Below are 18,843 nucleotides of genomic sequence, written 5' to 3' on the forward strand. Positions count from 1 at the left end.
TAGTAGGTTTTACTTTTGAGCGAACCGGTCTCCCTGGGGCTGTGTTACAGCGATATTAACAAAACTACTCTCCATCAGGGTTTTGAACACCTCAGTGACTCCGGAATGATTAGCTCGACTGCTTTTAAAAGCCCAGGGCTGCAAATGAAGCCAGAAATAAAGTATGTGGAAGAGCTTTGCAGTGGAGAGAAAAGTCCTGTCTATCAAGGGGCAGCCAGGAGTTCTGTTTTATCTGGTACTGTTTTGGGTTCTTTCTATGAAGGAATCCAACTAAGCACAGAGAGCATGGTTTATGCTATGTTGTCAACAGCAATAGGAGCAGTGGCGTAGCACCAAGGGGACAGGGGGCACGATGCACTGAGTGCGCACAGTTGCAGGGGCAGGGGCATTCCAAGGCATTCCGTGGCATGGCGGGGGCGGGTGAGGGCGTGGCAGGGGCGCAGGGTGCACGCATGCCCTGGGCGCATTTCCCGCTCACCTTGGTCCTGAATGGGAGTAGCTATAAAAATCTGGGAAGAGTGGGAGCATGGTTCTTTCTTATTTATTCTCAAGTTTTTTCCCTGCTTAATAGCCCAAAGTCTTCCAAATACAATAAAATACGGTTATGATACAGAAAAGAATAATTCATATCAGCACTCCCCTCAAAAAAAACAAATGGACTGTAAACCCAACCCATATGTGTTACAAAGGTTCACTCATTCAGAACTGAAAGAACAAATGCAGTTGGTGAGAGGTGGGCACGACTCTCACCGCCCTCCTCCTAGCCTGGCAGAAGCCGCTGCCCCCTGCTATCTGGATACCTTCCCTGCCGTAAGAAGAGAGTCTAGTCACGTTCCAGGCATCTGTGTTTGTTTTCCTTTCCTGCTGTAGGTTAGAATAAAATGGGAGAAGCAGTGTAGGAAGAGGACAGGCACTGAGACCGTTGTTCTGTTCTGCTCTACCTGGCACAAGCAGATGGCACAGAACAGCATCATTCTGTGCCATTCACATCAGTTAAAAGTCTGGACTATTTGGTTAGGCTTCCTTGATCTCACAAGGAGTTGGAGATGACCCACTCCTAGCATCTGTGTCGTATGTCCACTTCTGTGGCCAGTGTGTGGGGGGGCAATGTTATAACACTCCACCATCAGTCTGCTTTAGAAATCACCAGAAACTATAGAGTTTCTGGCATTCCTAGAGAGGCATGACATCACTTCCAGGTATCCATCCAATATGCTGTCATGCTGTCATGGCCTCCCCACCCCCCAGCCCCCATGTCTCCCTCCAGTTGTCAAGAAGTGCTGGCAATCCCCAGGTTGGAGTTGCAATGAATGGTAATATCATGGAGTTTCCAGAAAAGCCGAGTGTTGTGCTGATGCAGTGATGCCACTTCTAGGTTTGTGCTGGAAGCAATGGCATCATGCAAGCAAACCACTGATTTCCTCCACATTGGTCCCCAACCACTACCGTGGGCTGGGTGACCAATTTCAAGGGGACACTAAGAATACCCCAGAATTACAGTTCATCTCCAAATTACAGAGAACCCTGGAGAAAATGGATGCTTTGGGGGATGGACTCTGTGACACCGTACCCCATGGGGGTCCCTGTCCTACCCATATGTTTCCCAACCTGCATCTGGAAACCTCATCCCCCACAACCGCCATCAGTGGCCAGGGGTCACCTGGCATGGGAGACTCATGTATGGTCTGTCTGAATGTTGTGTGACTTGCTGGGGAGGCAAGCCGCCTCTTCCTCTTTCCCTCCCTCTTGGGTGGGGCTGGGCTGGGACCATTTTCTGCTACTGTTTTTCTCTCCCTGTCCGAGACTCTCCACTTGAGTGGCTGTCCATCGAGGAGCTGGTGTGTTCTTTCCCCATGTTCAAGGTACAACCCATATATATATATTTTGACACATTTGCAGCAAACCGCTATCCTCTGAATGTGTCATTGCTGGAATGAACGGGCTCACAAAGGGAATCAACAAACTACCTTGTGCGACAACATTTGTATCTAGGGAAAAAAACACTGCAATTGAATGCACTAATTATAGCATCTGAGGAACTGCTAACCAACCAGGTGTCATTTTCCACCTTGTACCTGCTTGCTTCTCACCTGCTTGTGAAGCACCTGGGAAAACCACCCAGGAGGTAGAAAAAGAGGGACTTTTAGTAAAAGGTGCTGAAGAGAATACGTCTAAATATACGGTGATATCACTTGACAAAACCCGACACTTTATGAGCTGCAGAGGTGCTGGGAAGTCACCAGGCTGTACTGAAAGAAATCTGATCAGCCCCAGGGTTTGGTGGCTGGAAGGCCATTGTCTTTATAGCCCTGTTTTCCTTTGGACAAGCAGATGTCTGAGTTGTCTTTATTCTTGTATTTATTTACTTCATTTATACCCCATGTGAAGAAGAAGAGGAGGAGGAGTTTGGATTTATACCTCACCCTTTTCTCCTGTAAGGAGACTCAAGGCGGCTTACAAACTTCTTTTCCCTTCCTCTCCCCACGATAGACATCTTGTGAGGCAGGTGGGGCTGAGAGAGTTCAGAGAGAACTGTGACTGTCCCAAAGCCACCCAGCAGGTTTCATGTGTAGGGGCAGGGAAACAAGCCCAGTTCACCAGACAAGAGTCTGCTGCTCATGTGCTTCCCCTATGGGCAATCTAAATAGCCTACAATCGTCTCCCTGTCTCTGTTTTCTCCTCACAACAACCCCGTGAAGTGGGACAAACCCAAGGTCCTAAGATCACCCACAGTGCCAAAATTCCACACCGAGACTAACCTTTACACCACACTGCTTCTCATATAGGTTCATTGAGAAATGGGTGTTCCCAAGAAATGGGTGCTCTCAAATAGGTTCATTGAGAAATGGGTGTTCCCAAGAAATGGGTGCTCTCAAATAGGTTCATTGAGAAATGGGTGTTCCCAAGAAATGGGTGCTCTCAAATAGGTTCATTGAGAAATGGGTGTTCCCAAGAAATGGGTGCTCCTTCCCAAGAAGGAGGGAGCTCTGTGCTGCCGCCGTTTAAAGCTGAACCCAGGTAAGCTGGGTTCAGTGCAGCATCAAATAGTCCAGCATCAAATGGTCCAGCATCAAATGGTCCAGCATCAAATGGTCCAGCATCAAGTGGTCCATGCTGCTCCCATTTGGTGATGATTTTCCATGGAGGTTTCCTCTGCTTGCAGCTCATCCATTTATTTGCTGTAAAAAAGTAGATGAATAAAAATGAATAAAGTTCAGCCTAGCCTAGCAATCCTGCACTTGTGTCGTTTTCCCTTCTTTCTTTCTTTTTTTGAGGGGGATTTCTGTGAAGCTACAGCAACACGTTTAGAGAAGCTGCAATCTGAGCATATTTGTGTTGCCGTAGCTTCGCAGACACCTCCGCTCAAGACGAAAAAGCGAGAAATGACATGTCCACAGGATTGCTCAACTAAACAAACTTTATTCATCAACTTTTGACAGCAAAATAGCAAACAGACGAGCTGCAAGTAGGGAAAACCTCCATTGAAAATCTTCACCAAACGGCAGAGGCAGCAGCACACAAAATAAGAACATAAGAACATAAGAACAAGCCAGCTGGATCAGACCAGAGTCCATCTAGTCCAGCTCTCTGCTACTCGCAGTGGCCCACCAGGTGCCTTTGGGAGCTCACATGCAGGAGGTGAAAGCAATGGCCTTCTGCGGCTGTTGCTCCCGAGCACCTGGACTGTTAAGGCATTTGCAATCTCAGATCAAAGAGGATCAAGATTGGTAGCCATAAATTGACTTCTCCTCCATAAATCTGTCCATGGTGGGCACAACAGTCGGCACAACAGTGAAACTGACAAGAGCTCAATGCGGCAGGTGGGGGAAAGCATCCATTTTGGCTGGCAACGCTTGTGCTGTGGGAACACAAAATGCCAAAATGGATCTTTTTATAAAGACATATTTATGCTGTGCGGAATTCACCAGTGTTAGAAGTCCATTGCTCCGAAGCATTGATTTCATCTGGTATTTAGGCAGAGATCACCCCATGGGCCCCTTTTCTTCTCCCATCCTAAGCTTGACCTCTACAGCCCACTCTCGAGCGGCACAATCCTTTTCCCAATGGCTCGTATCCATCCTAGCCTTCTTTATCTGCAGCATGAAACTCCTCAAAGCCTCCTCTTGCACCCACTGTTCATTTTCTTTCATGGAGTGATAGCTTTTCTCCTAGATAATGATGATTGATTCTGTTTTCCATCCTTTGTCAAGACTTCTGGCTGTGCTCAGAATGCTAACCAGCCCTGCTTCAGATACCTCCCTGTGTCCATCTGTTCCCCTCGATTGCTCTGATCCTCTTGGTTTTTAATCAGGAACTTTCCAGACACACCAAACAATCAATTAATAAAGAACACTCCCAGAGATTACATGTCCTAATTAATAGTAAAATAGCATTCGACACCAAAGTGATGCATGCAAGGAGGAGGGGGAAGGAAACAGAAAGGATGCAAATTTGGCACCTATATATACATGCAGGATTGCTCAAGTGTTACTGAGGTCTAGTTGCTCTTTCAGGATCATAAACAAGCTCAATGTAATTAAACGAATTCCGGAAAAAAACTAGTTCCAAAGAACATCAACAATGTGAAAAAGAACAAGGGATTTAAAGCTGAAATTTGACCAGGAAGAAAGCACTGTGGCTATTTTTATCTCCAAAAGTTTTTTTTAAATGAACCAAATACCTTCATTGGCATGCCCATAATAGAACAAAAAGATTTACAATAAATAAAATAAAATACATAAATGAAATATTGAAATAAAGATAAAATGAGGATGTATAAATGTTCATTTACATATAGCCTTAGATCCCATTACCTAAGTTCAGTTGGAAATTGTATTGTAATAATTTAATGGTTCCGCATCCTATGAGCTATCACTAAAAATTCAGCTACATCAGCTGCTATCTGGGGGGCGTTATCACGCAATAAATATCCAACTTTCTCTGTGTCAGAGGTCAATAAATCTTCTTTTAAGTGTGGATTTATCCGTTTATTTCTTTGCTGGCAACAGAGATTACAATAACGTAAGATGTGTTCAGTGGATTCTATTTATCTCTGAGAACAGGGGCAAAGACTTGCTATATGGGGCGCACAAAAATCTTGAGAATTGCCATAAGTAGAATGTTGAGCCTTTCTTGCATGAAAGTTCATTGTTGCTGAGAGACATGAAAGTTTGTTGTTGTTCCCTTAAGGCTGCCATTTTGTGGCTGCACCCACAAACCAGTGCCAATAAGTTCCAAATGGTGCTCACTGGCTCACAGAGGCTGGCAACCCAGGGGATACAGTATTGCAGCTGGTAGTACCGTATATACTGGCATATAAGACTACTTTTGAACCCTGGGAAATCATCTGTAAAGTCTGGGGTCGTCTTATACGCTGGGTACTGAGCGGGTGGTACTGAGCGCCCAGGATCTGGAGCCGCAGCTCTGCTTCTGCTGCTGCTGCCCCACGCACTGGGTTCAGTTCCTCACTCCTGAACACAAAACTTGCCCTACTCTAGCTTGGCCAGCTGCCTGCCTGCCTGCCTGCCTTTGCAACTTCAGCCCGTCGCCACCACCTGCCACGATCCCAGTGCATGCTTTACCTTTAGAGTCAGCCCTGTCGGCGTCCGTGGGACTGCCTACTCCCGAGCCGACGGAGGTGTTGCTACTGGACGGGAGGAGACTCCTATGCCTGAAGAGCCCCTTCCTTATTTCTGCAAAACCAGGGGGCTTTCCACACTGACAGAGTTGTACTGGTTTCTATCTAGGTTCACCTCAGTGTATCCACACTGCAACTGAGCTCAACGTTGTTTTGTCTCAGTTCCCGCCCCCCTCAGAACTGCGACATCCCTGTCGCAGTTTTGAACTGCACCTTTCTGCTGGAACAAGGTCGATACCGCTTCGAAGCTTCGAAGTGTGGATGCATCGAAATGACACCTCATCCGTTCAACCAATCAGGAGCCGCTTTTGTGGCATGCGCAGAATGTAGAGTTGTGGTGGGCATGTAACTGTAAACTGTAAAAACTGTAAAAAAAAGAACGCTCCCATTTCCTGTGGTAACACAAGCTCCAATCACAATCGAGAAGCGAAACAGACACCAAGATGATCCCGCCCACTTAGGTCGGTTCCAGGGGGTCAAGTTGCTGTGCAGACAGCCTGGAATCGCCTCCCACTGAAGGGAACTGAGTCGACCTTCGCTCCCTTCTGTAGTGTGGAAAGCCCCCAGAACCAACGCACCAGCTCTTTAAAGGGGCAGGAGGCTCCCCCCCTTCCCACACACACTTGACGAACTTTTCTGCTCCCCAAGGATGGAGCTGCAGAGCCATGTAGGAGTGGGCTCCTGGTTTCACTTTCCCTTCTGCCTGGTCGGCTGCTCCTTCCCCCTAGCTCAACCTACATCCCCCTCCGAAGTGGGTTTCTTGCACATCCTTCCAGCAGAACCGCACGCAGGGGCAGCCCGACTTTTTGTCCCCCTGTCCCAAGGGGGAATGCGCGCTCTTCACCCCGCCAGCACCTCTGCAAGCGGAGTGGCGCTCAGGAGCTGTTTCTCGGGTAGGGCACCCAAGTTCTCGCTTCCTTCCGCACAAAGATCAGCCTAGAGACATCCAGCAGCTGCATGCCATAAGCATTTGACGTAGTCTTATACGGCGAGTAAATCTCAAACTCTATATTTTAACTGGAAAAGGGGGGGGGGGTCGTCTTATAAGCCCAGTTGTCTTATACGCCAGTATATACGATAAGAGTATTGCTGTCGGAGAGTATCCTGGTTTGGATCTCATTTTCTGAGCTGGTGCTAATGGAAGGGCTTGCAATTGCATACGTGTTAATGGACAGGGCCAAGACAGTGAATATACTTTGCACATACTTTTTTCTCTGCTCTCTGCGAAGACTGACACAAAGTATAAGTCAGATTGTCAGATTTAATAATGCATAAAGCGATGCCAGAGTCATCTCCTGCGCAGGTGAGCTTCAGCGGAAGGAGGCAGAGGAGAAGCAAAAAGCTGTAGATGAAAGAGAATCTTGAGGCTGCTCAGATGAACTACGCCTGTTGTTCAGAGGTGGTTTGCCATTGCCTGCTTCTGTATAGCAACCCTGGACTTCCTTGATAGTCTCCCATCCAAATACTAACCAGGGCCAGCCATCCTTAGCTTCCAAGATTTGATGAGTCTGGGCTCACCTGGGCCATCCATGTCAGGGGAAAACATGTCAATATGTCCTAAAGTAAGAGATAAGCAGAGATATTTTCCAATCCCCTGGCCCCATGTAGCAACCTTGGACTTGTATTGTCGAAGGCTTTCACGGCCGGAATCACTTGGGTGCTGTGTGGTTTCCGGGCTGTATGGCCGTGTTCTAGCAGCATTCTCTCCTGACGTTTCACCTGCATCTGTGGCTGGCATCTTCAGAGGATCATATACGCTGGGTACTGAGGATCCTCTGAAGATGCCAGCCACAGATGCAGGTGAAACGTCAGGAGAGAATGCTGCTAGAACACGGCCATACAGCCCGGAAACCACACAGCACCCAACCTTGGACTTCCTTGATAGTCTCCCATCCAAATACTAACCAGGGCCAGCCATCCTTAGATTTGATGAGACTGGGCTCACCTGGGCCATCCATGTCGGGGAAAAACATGTCAATATGTCCTCAAGTAAGAGATAAGCAACCCTGGACTTCCTTGGTGGTCTTGCATCCAATCCCTAACCAGAGCCCACTATGCCTAGCTTCCAAGCTCTGCTGAGACCAAGCTAATGTAAGAATAAGAACAATAATCAGTTAGCAAAAGCACACAGCACCATCTTGGAAATAACTGATAATAATAGGACGGCAACTTTTTCTAAGCAGGAAATAGCAGCCTTATCAGAGACAGGAATATTGATGTACGCTTGGGAGAAAGCTTAAAAACCGACCTGATTAAAGTGACCTTCAGGAAGAAAGAGTCTATTATTTACTCCCATGTTTTGCGTCCTGATTACGGGATCCTCATTTTCCCATTTGTCCTCCTCTCCTTCCCCTAGCCTCTCTATCTCTTCTTGCTTTTCCTCATTTCTGCTGCTCGCTCCATCTGCCCTTCATAATGACTTAATCTGGCAGGGAAGGTGACAAGTGAGTGAATCGAAACTCGGAGGTCTTTTTTTCATCTTCCCCAGATTCATTTGAAGATTTCTCCCAAATGCAGCGCTAAAGCCCCTGGATTCAATTTCCCCTTGACATAATGACGGAATTAGGCTCAGAGTGTCATGCATACATGGCTCACCAAACCTGCCACCCGAGGCAAATGTGTTGCCAAGCTCCAGGTGGAACCTGGAGATTCCATCAAGGGGGCTTTCCCCACTTACCGTTTGCGGCGCGCTACTCCCAGCACGAATGATTTCTGCCATGGGGTTGTGTTTCCCACTGCCCCGCGCTCTGCGCGGGGCAGTCAGAAGGTGCCATTTCTTCAGCACCAAAAATGACGTGTTCTGAAGGGTGGGAGAGCGGCAGCGTCGGGGCAGCTGAGTGGTTGCCGCCCTTGCAAGTGGGGAGCGCCGCTGGACCCCGCGCTACTTTCCCGGAGTAGCACGCAGCAAATGGTAAGTGGGGAAAGCCCCCTAGAATCACAACTGATCTGCAGACAACAGAGGTCAGTTCCCCTGGAGGAAGACGGCAACTGTGGAAGGTGGATTCTATGGGCGTTTCCCCACTCTCCAGGATCCCCCCTATGCCGTGCACTGCTTTCATCCCTGGCGCGCGCCTGGGCATCCCCATGTCTTCAAAAGGCGCCGTTTTCTCCAGCGCCAGGGATGCCGCGCGCTGAGGGGGCGCGGCAGCGGCAGCGGCGGGGTGGCTGCACTGTCGCCGCCCCTGTCTTGGGGAGTGCCAGGGGACCCCACACTACTTGAGGAGAGTAGCGCAGGGCTTAAGGTAGGTGGGGAAAGGCCCTCTGAGAGCCAGCCTGGTGTGGTGGTGAAGGGCAGGCGGATTCTAATCTGGAGAATCGGGTTAGATTCCCCACTCCTCCACCTGAGTGGCAGAGGCTCATCTGGTGAACCAGATGTGTTTCCACATTTCTACATTCCTGCTGGGTGACCTTGGGCCAGTCGCAGTTCTCTCTGAACTCTCTCTGCCCCACATATATCACAAGGTGTCTGTTGTGGGGGAGGGGAAAGGAAGGCAATTGTTAGCTGCTTGGAGACTCCATAAAGGTGGATAAATGGCTCAAAAGGCCTGGAAATCTCTGCCTTCCAGAAACAGGTACAGTTTCTTGGTGACCGAAAATCCACAAGATGTTCTTCATGGAATTATCACACAGTGACAGTTGTTAACTTTTTTTTTTTGTGGTCTTCCATACTTTTCCAGGTATTGCCAGAGTTGGTGCTTCTTTTGTGTACAGCCAACTAACTTTGCTTTTTCTTGGTCTCTGCTTGATGTTCGCCACTAATGTTCTTCTGCCCTTAATGGGACTGGGGAGTAAAGATCTCTAGAGAAATTCCCCAGCTGTGACTCCAATTGGTAGGCTCAGAATCTCAGGAGGATGCTAAAATTAATTTGTTCAGGTCCCCGGTGATCTCAGGAGCATGATGACTCGAGAAAGTTCTCTCGGCTTATTGTGACTGGTTCGGATCCCGCTGAGACACTGAAACATCTAATGGACACTTGGTGGAGTTCGCTCAAATTCCTTGTTTTCATTGTGCCCCACAATGCAGTTTCCAGCAGACAAGCAAGCACCCCCAACAAAAAGTGATTTTGTCTAGTGGCTTGAGCAACCAGGTGGGTGACAGAGAACAGGTTGTAGGTTTGTTAGTGACAAGGCTGTAATAATTGTCATGCAAGATACAGTACGGAGCAGCTTCCTTCTTCCATCTGCATCGGACAAACAGGTCAGTGCAAAAGAATAAATGGATGCAGAACTGACATAAAAAATAGCAATATTCAGGAAGCAGCAGGAGAACATTTCAATCTTCCAAGACTCTCTGTGGCAGACTTAAAAGCCACAATTCTTCAATAAAAAAGAACTTCAAAGGGAAAATTCAACATGAAGCTGCTGAATTACTTCCTCTATCAACAAACTTGACTGCGTTTTCTGACACTTGAATAATGACGAGTCATTTCTCACCCACTAATAGTATAAACCAGCTTAACAAAACTAGGGAGGCTTCCTTAACACCACTTACTCCTCTTGTCAATGTTCATTATGGGCAATGTTTGTATTTACATGGTCCATACAAACAACACAATCACAGTCAGGTGCCTCATGGTCTTTCAACCTGTTTGGAAGTCTGCGGTGACACTTGTTACAAGTTCGTAAGTGGTAGATCATGAAAGCTTCTGCCATAGGAAATCTGTTGGTCTGTCTTTCTGTCTTTCTGTCTTTCTGTCTTTCTGTCTTTCTCTCTCTCTCTCTCTCTCTCTCTCTCTCTCTCTCTCTATCTATCTATCTATCTATCTATCATATTTATATACTGCCCTCCCCCAAAGGCTCAGGGCAGTGTCCATCAGTCATAAAACAATTTAAAAACATATCATAATAATACATAAAATACTAAAACTTGCAGATGGCTTCAACCCCTCCCTCCCCCCCTTGTGTACCCACGGGAGGCCAGATGTTCTTTATGGCGAAGTTGAAATCATTTTATAGTGTTAAAAGCCTCTTTTTTATATAAGGGGGGTAAAATCAAAAAGTGGGAGGGAAGGTGGTGTGGTTTTAGCCTGATCTTATCAGATCTTGGAAATTAAGCAGAGTCACCACCAAGGAAGATTCTGCAAGGGAACCTCTGCTTCTCACTTGCCTTGAAAGGCTCTTGCTGGGGTTGCCTTTAGTTGGAAGCTAAGCAGGGTAGCTCCTTGGATGCAAGACCGCCCAGAAAGACTCTGAAGAGGATGGCAATGGCAAACCACTTCCGACTCTCACTTGCCTTAAAAGCCCCTTGGTGGGATCACCATAAGTCATCTGTATTTTGATGACACTTTACACACACCCCTAAGGAATGTCATATACCTTTGATTTTGGCTCTTTGTCTTTAATGGCTGGAGATGCTGTGCTGGGTTAGGTGACAAACACACAGCTGACAAGGAGGTGAACCGGGCCTGCTGCTTTTGCTTAGTCTTAGAGCAAGTGGCTGTCTGGTTTTCCATGAGGACTGGACAGCAGAAGTGAAGGGCAGGGAGTGAAACGCTTCCTTGAGGAAAAAAGAGTGCCATTTGGAGACTCTAGCTTGCATGGAAGAGCTCAGCTGATATCCAGGAGATTCAGAGCCCATCTTTCAACATACAAAAAGATACTTTGTCGATTGCAACACCAAGAAAAAACTGACCCTCGCCCCCTCTTGCAGATTGCCTGAGCTTCGTCATTTTGTGACCTTTTAAAATAGCAGCACTTACCCTACAGTATCTCACAACAGTTGTCACTCCTACCTCTGCTGAGGAGGAGGACATGAACAAAGAAGGCCTCCCAACTGGCCAAGTTTTCTACCATAGCAACTTAAAAGGTAGGCTGATAACCCAGCCATTCCATATCAATGCAATCTGCATTAGTTAATGCATTCTCTATCCTTTCTTTTGATTTTCTGGGTTTCAGTTCTCCACTTTTTGCTGAGGAAGATCTCACCACTGCCCACCATTTCCCCTAACTTACTGAGGCGGGAGGGTATCAAAGGCTCCTACTTGATACTGAAGTAGGGTTATTCCATCTATACCTTGTAAAGGAAGCAAGGAATATTTTTTTCACATTTTGCCTTATATCTCCACAAAGAAAAGGGCCACGGTCTTTATTGAAAGCTTGATATTCCAAGGGAGGCAGCCTGGTTCAGTGGGTCAGTGAATCATTATTATCGTCATAGACCAGCATAAGGTAGATAAAATGCAACCAGTGTGGTGTAGTGGTTAACAGCAGGTGGAGTCTAATCTGAAGAACCAGGTTTGATTCCCCACTTCTTCACCCCAGTGGCAGAGGCTTATCTGGTGAACCAGATAGGTTTCCACACTCCTACATTCCTACTGGGTGACCTTGGGTTAGTCACAGTTCTCTCCAAACTCTCTCAGTTCCACCCACCTCGTAAGCTTCCTGTTGTGGGGAGATGGAAGGGGATAACATGAATGTTAAGAGGAACCGAAAAACTTGAAAACTAAAAAAGGGGGTATGCATAAGAGAACCCAGTCAGGTTCATTTCTACAGGGGCAGTACCCCCAAGCACAGTTCTGATGCCCTATGAGACCACCAGGAGAAGAGCCAAGGTGTACCTGGGAAGTGAACATTCTGGGCAGCAAAGCACATGAACACACCTGAAACAGCCTCTTACTGAATCAGAGCATTGGTCCACTGAGGTCAGTATTGCCTACTAAGACTGGCAGTAGCTGCACCAACTTTCAGACAGGAGTCTTTCATGGTGGAATAGTGGTTAAGAGCAGGGGCACTCTAATCTGGAGAACCGGGTCGGATTCCCCGCTCTGCCGCTTGAGTTGTGGGGCTTATTTGGGGAACTAGATTAGCCTGTGCACCCCAACACATGCCAGCTGGGTGCCCTTGGCCTAGTCACAGCTTTTCAGAGTTCTCTCAGCCCCACCTACCTCATAGGGTGTTTGTGGGGGGGCGGGAGGGAAAGGAGATTGTAAGCCCCTGTGAGTCTCCTTACAGGAGAGAAAAAGAGGGTATAAATCCAAACTCTTCCTCTTCTTCTTCATCACTTACCACCTAATCCTTTTAGCTGACCATGGTGGGGAGTGAACCAGGGACCTTCTGCATGCCAATCAGATGCCCTTTCACTGAGCCACAGCCCCTCCCCTAAAGCTGAACACCTCTCCGCTTTATGGGTGATAGACACACTACTGGCTTTGGGAGGAGAAAGGAATCAATAATCCTGGACCAACACGGGCTTTAGCAACAAAATCACACCAGGAATGGAGTACATAATGAGTTTCAGTCTGAGCGAGTCATTTCCAGCCACCTGCAGCCCCACCAATACGTCACCTTCTCGGGATTTTTGAAAAAGTTTATTTATAGATTTCATTCCTGGCTCGTGTATTGATTTTATCCATCACTTAACAACAAATGTGGCATGGCCAAAGCAGAGCGATGTTTGCACCCCTCTGGCAGCCTCCAGGATAAGCAAGAACACAGGGACAAAGATCCAGTTGATCTGAGCAGCTGAAATCCCCCCTTTAGTTTCTTGTGGGGGCACCAAAGGACTGTTTATGACCAAGATATCTGCTCAAGCTGGGGAAATAGATGGCGCACACTTAGATGCAGAGAGCCTGGGGCATTCCCATGCACGTGGAGAGCTCTTTGCATCTGGGGACTTCCACTAATCGCAATGGAGAGAACAGGTTAGTGCAAAAGAAGGGAGAGGAGGAGGTCTTTATACCCCACTTTTCTCTACCTTTAAGGAATCCAAAAGCAGCTTATAATCACCTTCCCTTCCTCTCTCCAGCAACAGACACCTGGCGAGGTAAGGTGGGGCTCAGAGAGTTCTGAGAGAACTGTGACTGGCCCAAGGTCCCCCAGCAAGTTTATGTGGAGGAGTTAGGCAACAAACCTGTTCACGAGATTAGAGCCCGCCACTCATGTGGAGGAGTGCAGAATCAAACCTGCTTCTCCAGATTCGAGTCCACCACTCTTAACCACTACACCACGCTGGCTCTCGCCCAAAGTACAGATGCTCGAACACCCACGTGTTCCACTCACAGTCAGTCGTGAATAGGCAGCTGACTTTTTGATGATTGGCTGATCTGCTTGACAACCTATTCATGGCATTTAGGTAGGTCACTTCTCTGTATTCCTTCATCTTAGCCACGAAGTACAGCGGTACCTTTTTAAAAAAAATTTGGGCGTGCATACAGGTTGTTCACATCTACTGCACAAAATGACATATTGTTCTGATAAAGTTTGTTGTGAAAAACTATTACAAGATAAGAAGGAGAATATTACTAAATGGGTAGCAAAATTCTGTCTATTCATTATGAAAAAGAAAAAATGATCTGAATATGGTATCCCCCTTAGATATTTTTGTTTTGTTTAGTATTTTTATGCTGTTTGGTGTGATTACAAAGTATAAAGTACTACAAAGTATAAAGTATTACAAAGTATTCCAGCAGGATAGTGCTGGGATACGGGAGAGAGATCTGCATTCTTGTTTTGTTGTAGATATTTTGGAGATTTGTAATATAACTGGTCATTGACTGTAAATAAAGTCTTCTTCTTCTTCTTCTTCTTCTTCTTCTTCTTCTTCTTCTTCTTCTTCTTCTTCTTCTTCTTCTTCTTCTTCTTCTTCTTCTTCTTCTTCTTCTTCTTCTTCTTCTTCTTCTTCTTCTACAGGTTGTTCCACAGCTCAGTTGAATTCTACTATCCCTCCCTATCCTCCCTGTTCAACTGCTCCACTCAGCAAATAATTGTTTAAATAGGCCATCAGAACAGTCAGATATCCCTTTAACCAGCCAGAAATAGATGCTACGCTTTAATAAGATCCTCTTCTTTGGTGTTTGCCCCAGTCTTCCCTAGCAATGCCAATTGCCACTAAACTGTTTGAATTGGAAGCATCTTTGTGCAAGCACAGTTTTGCAAAAACCTGTTGCCAGCCTGTTTGGCACATCTTTGTGGCTGTTTGATGCAAACAAAATAAAACACTAACTTCTGACTGATACCTTTGAACATGGTAAATTTGACTGTCAAACATTTTGGGGGCGAAATGCATACCGTACCAAACCAAGAGAAGGCTGGAAGATTTGCGTTCTCCATCAAACTGAAAGGGAGAGAGATATGTGATAGTAGAAGAATGCCACATGGACATCACAATCTTTGATCCAACAGATTGGAACAAAGTATTCTGATGAATGTGTTTTCTCCAGATTAATTCTTAACCATGTTGGCATTTGCTGTAATGCCGAGCTAGGAGTGGGGTGGGTGGGAAGATCTGAGTTTGAATCTCCGGGCCTTTCCCCACTTACCTGAACCCCGGCGCTACGCGCTACTTGAGGAGAATAGCGTGGGGTCCCCCGGCACTCCCCACGAGAGGGGCGGCGACAGTGCAGCAGCCCCGACGCTGCCGCTGTCGCGCCCCCTCCGCGTGCGGCATCCCTGGCACTCTTGCAAAGGGTGCCTTTTGATGACCCCACACAGAGTGCGGGGTTGTGGGGACGCCGGGGCGCACAGCATAGGGGAGATAGGGGAGAGTGGGGAAAGGCCCAGAGTCAGACACTGTTTGGCCTTGGCTCAGACCTTGGGTCTGACACTGTTTAGCTGGGAAGCCTTGGGTCAGACACTGGGTCTCGGAAAAGGTCATCAAAAGGTTGAAATTACTAAAGACCCAGCATTGCTTCATCAACGAGGGCATAAAAAGAGAGAAGAACTCTTGTGAATTTTAATTAAACAGTAAATTCCATCCTCTGCTTGAAATTCCTTTCACGGCTTTACGGAAAGGAGACCCGTGCAGAGTCCAATGAGCAACCTGTCTTAAAATATAAACAGATGGAAGGTGCATTTTAAAAACCCTGAGGGCATTTTAGAGCTGGCCTAATGGGTTAAGTGAGAGACAAGAAGAAATAAGACTAGTTAATTGCTAATTGCTATCATTGTGTGGAAATCTGTTTTTTAAAAGGCATTTTATAAGTTGCGTGACAGGCGGCCGGGGAGAGAAAATTCAATTGGGAGAATGAGGCAGAACGTAAAGAATGAGAAACATTTCATGAGATCGCTCATTGATTAAGGAGTGCTCGGCTGTCAGTTATGAGAATCTGAAATCAGGATGAAAGGTAAAGAGGGAGGGGGGAGTGAGAACTTGCAATCTGAAATATCCAGGTTGCCTCATCAAGACAAAATAATGCACAGTCTTGTCTTTAGCTGTGATGAAACTCTTAGCTTTGGAAGGTTAAAGTCAGAAGCTTACTATTTTTTAAGGATGTGCGAAATCCAATGGAGGAATTTTCCTGTGGTAGTGCCATTTTTATTTGTTTGTTTATTTTGTAGATTTATTTTCTGCCCATCTCCAGAGTCCCTGAGTGAGAGCCAGCAAGGTGTAGTGGCTAACGTTTCAGATCAGGATTTGGGAAAACCAGATTCGAATCCCCACTCTGCCTTGGAAACTTGCTGGGTTACCTTGGGCCAGTTAAAAAAGATTACCATCAGTGCTAGAGAGACATCTGAAATTTCTATGAGGGAGCTCAAAGGGCAAACTCAATGATTCTCCCGTGAGTCTGTTGAGAATTGAACCCGCAACACCACTGACATTCAAGCCCAACTCAAAATAGAATTACAGAGCAAAATGGTCTTTTTGAAGCAGAGAACTGTGATAGGAGCATGCTCTTAAGTTTGGCTACATTATTCTTACTGGTTCAGGATTCTGATTATGTTATTTTGGGGGAATCCAAATGTTTCATATACCAGAAGTTTGGTGGTGTCTATTTCCAGTAAATTCTAAAGTTTTTTAAAAAAGAATTAGAATAGTTAGGGATAGGTCTCCTGTCATATACATATTATGCTCGATCTAGTCCTTTAAAATTTTAACAGACTGGACTGATAGTAATCCCTTTGACTAAAAAAAATACTTAAAATGCAGTCATTGGTAGATTCCACAGAGCAAATGTATAATGGGTCGCAGCCAGTGGTGGGATTCAAATAATTTAACAACTGGTTGTTTACAAGCACCATTTTAACAACTGAGTCTGCCTAAGTGGTACGAACCTGCTGAATCCCACCACTGGTTGCAGCCATTATAAAGCAACCTGTTTTCCTTTTTCCTATTCAATGCATGCAGTTCAGACAGCAACTGGAACCTATGGAAACTATCTGGGTTGCTTTCGCACCTTCAGACAGAGACGCTTCTCTCTTTTTTTTCATGACCTGTAACATACGCGTAGCTGAACAGGCTTACAGAAATGAACCCCTGCAGTGATGCCCATTGTCCCACAATACAATTCGCTGCACTTGCATAGCTGCACATGTGCAAGATGCAAAAAACTTTTAAAAGAAAAAGTGACTTCCCTACCACAGCGGGGCAATAACAAATATGTTGCTGTAGAATCATAGAATCATAGAGTTGGGAGGGAAATAAAGAAGAAGAAGAGTTTGGATTTATATCCCCCCTTTCTCTCCTGCAGGAGACTCAAAGGGGCTTACAAGCTCCTTGCCCTTCCCCCCCTCACAACAAACGCCCTGTGAGGTAGGTGGGGCTGAGAGAGCTCCGAGAAGCTGGGACTAGTCCAAGGTCACCCAGCTGGCGTGTGTGGGAGTGCACAGGCTAATCTGAATTCCCCAGATAAGCCTCCACAGCTCAGGCGGCAGAGTGGAGAATCAAACCCGGTTCCTCCAGATTAGATACACAAGCTCTTAACCTCCTACGCCACTGCTGCTCCCTGTGTCTCCTGACTGACTGTTTGCATGGGAGCGGCTCCAACCCAGGATTGTGCAATTTAACGATTTTTGGAAAATCCCGGGTTGAGGGGGAAAAATGGGGCAAACTTGTTTTGGGGACTGGACATGTGTGAAGCCCCCCCCCCCCCAGGGTTTGTATTGCACCTTACATCCATTATATTTGCTCTGTGCGGAATGCACCATTCAGGGGTTGGGTTAGTATGAATGTGTGTCTTTGATTAGTACATTTGTACAGCACACCCTTGAGACTACAAGACCCATGATGCACCACAAAGAGATGCGAATGAACTTATCCTTGGCTCTGAGTTCAGCAGACTAACTGAAGAGCTGTTCAAAGTGAATATGCATGCATTGTTAAGACTATAACCTCATGATCCAGCACACTTGTGAAAAAAGACAGCAATTGGTCAAAATATTTGAAGCCTTAACTGGTTGGGAAATCAGATCAGGTAATTGTATCACTTCGCTTTGGATCTTCAAAGTGCTCATTCCTTTCCTTTCATGCTCCAAGAAGTGATCCTAGTGTCAGGTCATGCCAGCAGAATCCATTTCATGTCTTCCTTTGCACGGCAGTGGGCTCCAAGTTACTGGCTAATTAAACCACAGACAGGCAATAAGAGTTGGCAGAAATCCTGAATGTTTTTGTAACAAGCAAAAGGCCAGGCATGACACGGGGCGCTTGCTCAGAATTAAAAAGCATCACCTATTTTATTTTCAGCCTGCGCTGATTCCTTCTTTATAGTACAGAGGCACACACAGTAGAAGAGAAAACCAAACAAACAAAACACAGCCGTTCAGCAAGGGTCACAGACACCTATTCTAAAGGCAACATTCTTGAAATTTCATGAGCAGGTTTAGAGGTCAGGTAAGTGTGCTTTGGCTAGAGGAACAAACTAATATTAATGGAAATCTGATGCAAGCCAACAGGGCAGGGTTTGGGAAGAAGGGCAAGATAAATCAGACAGGAGAACGGGAAATGTGGAGATAGTCCTTTCAAACACTGAGAATAAATCATTGGCAGTTTTATTTAGATTGAGAATTTGGGTCATTTTCCTGCTTGATATTTTCATGGCAAGCATTTGGGGTTATTCTATTCGAATAGGGATTCCGTTTGCTTAAATAGGAAATCCCCTCCCCATCTTTCATGAATGGAGGTAAAATGTTCATGGGCTGTACTCCAGACATGGACTTTCCCAATTCTATAGCAAATTAGAAATTTCACTTGCAGACCGGGCTAGAAGATGGGAAACATTTTTCAGTAGGGAAGGGCTGCTAAAAAAGATGCAGTATTTTTTTAATATGAATATCAGAGAGCTGAAAAATATTGGTATTCCCAATTTCCAAGGTTTGGTACTCAGATTTGGGTGGGGTTGGGTGGGGCAGTTCTGATATTATTCAGCTCAATTATTCCCTATGAGAAATCTTTCCAAAGGGCTTAGGAGCCTGTTTTTTGAGCAAACTGCATCAAAATTGCAGCCAAAGAACAGTTGCATGGTCTTTAAATAACTCCAAAATGTCAAGTGAAG

Source organism: Sphaerodactylus townsendi, linkage group LG12, assembly GCF_021028975.2.
Source record: "Sphaerodactylus townsendi isolate TG3544 linkage group LG12, MPM_Stown_v2.3, whole genome shotgun sequence".
Classification (NCBI taxonomy): Eukaryota; Metazoa; Chordata; class Lepidosauria; order Squamata; family Sphaerodactylidae; genus Sphaerodactylus; species Sphaerodactylus townsendi.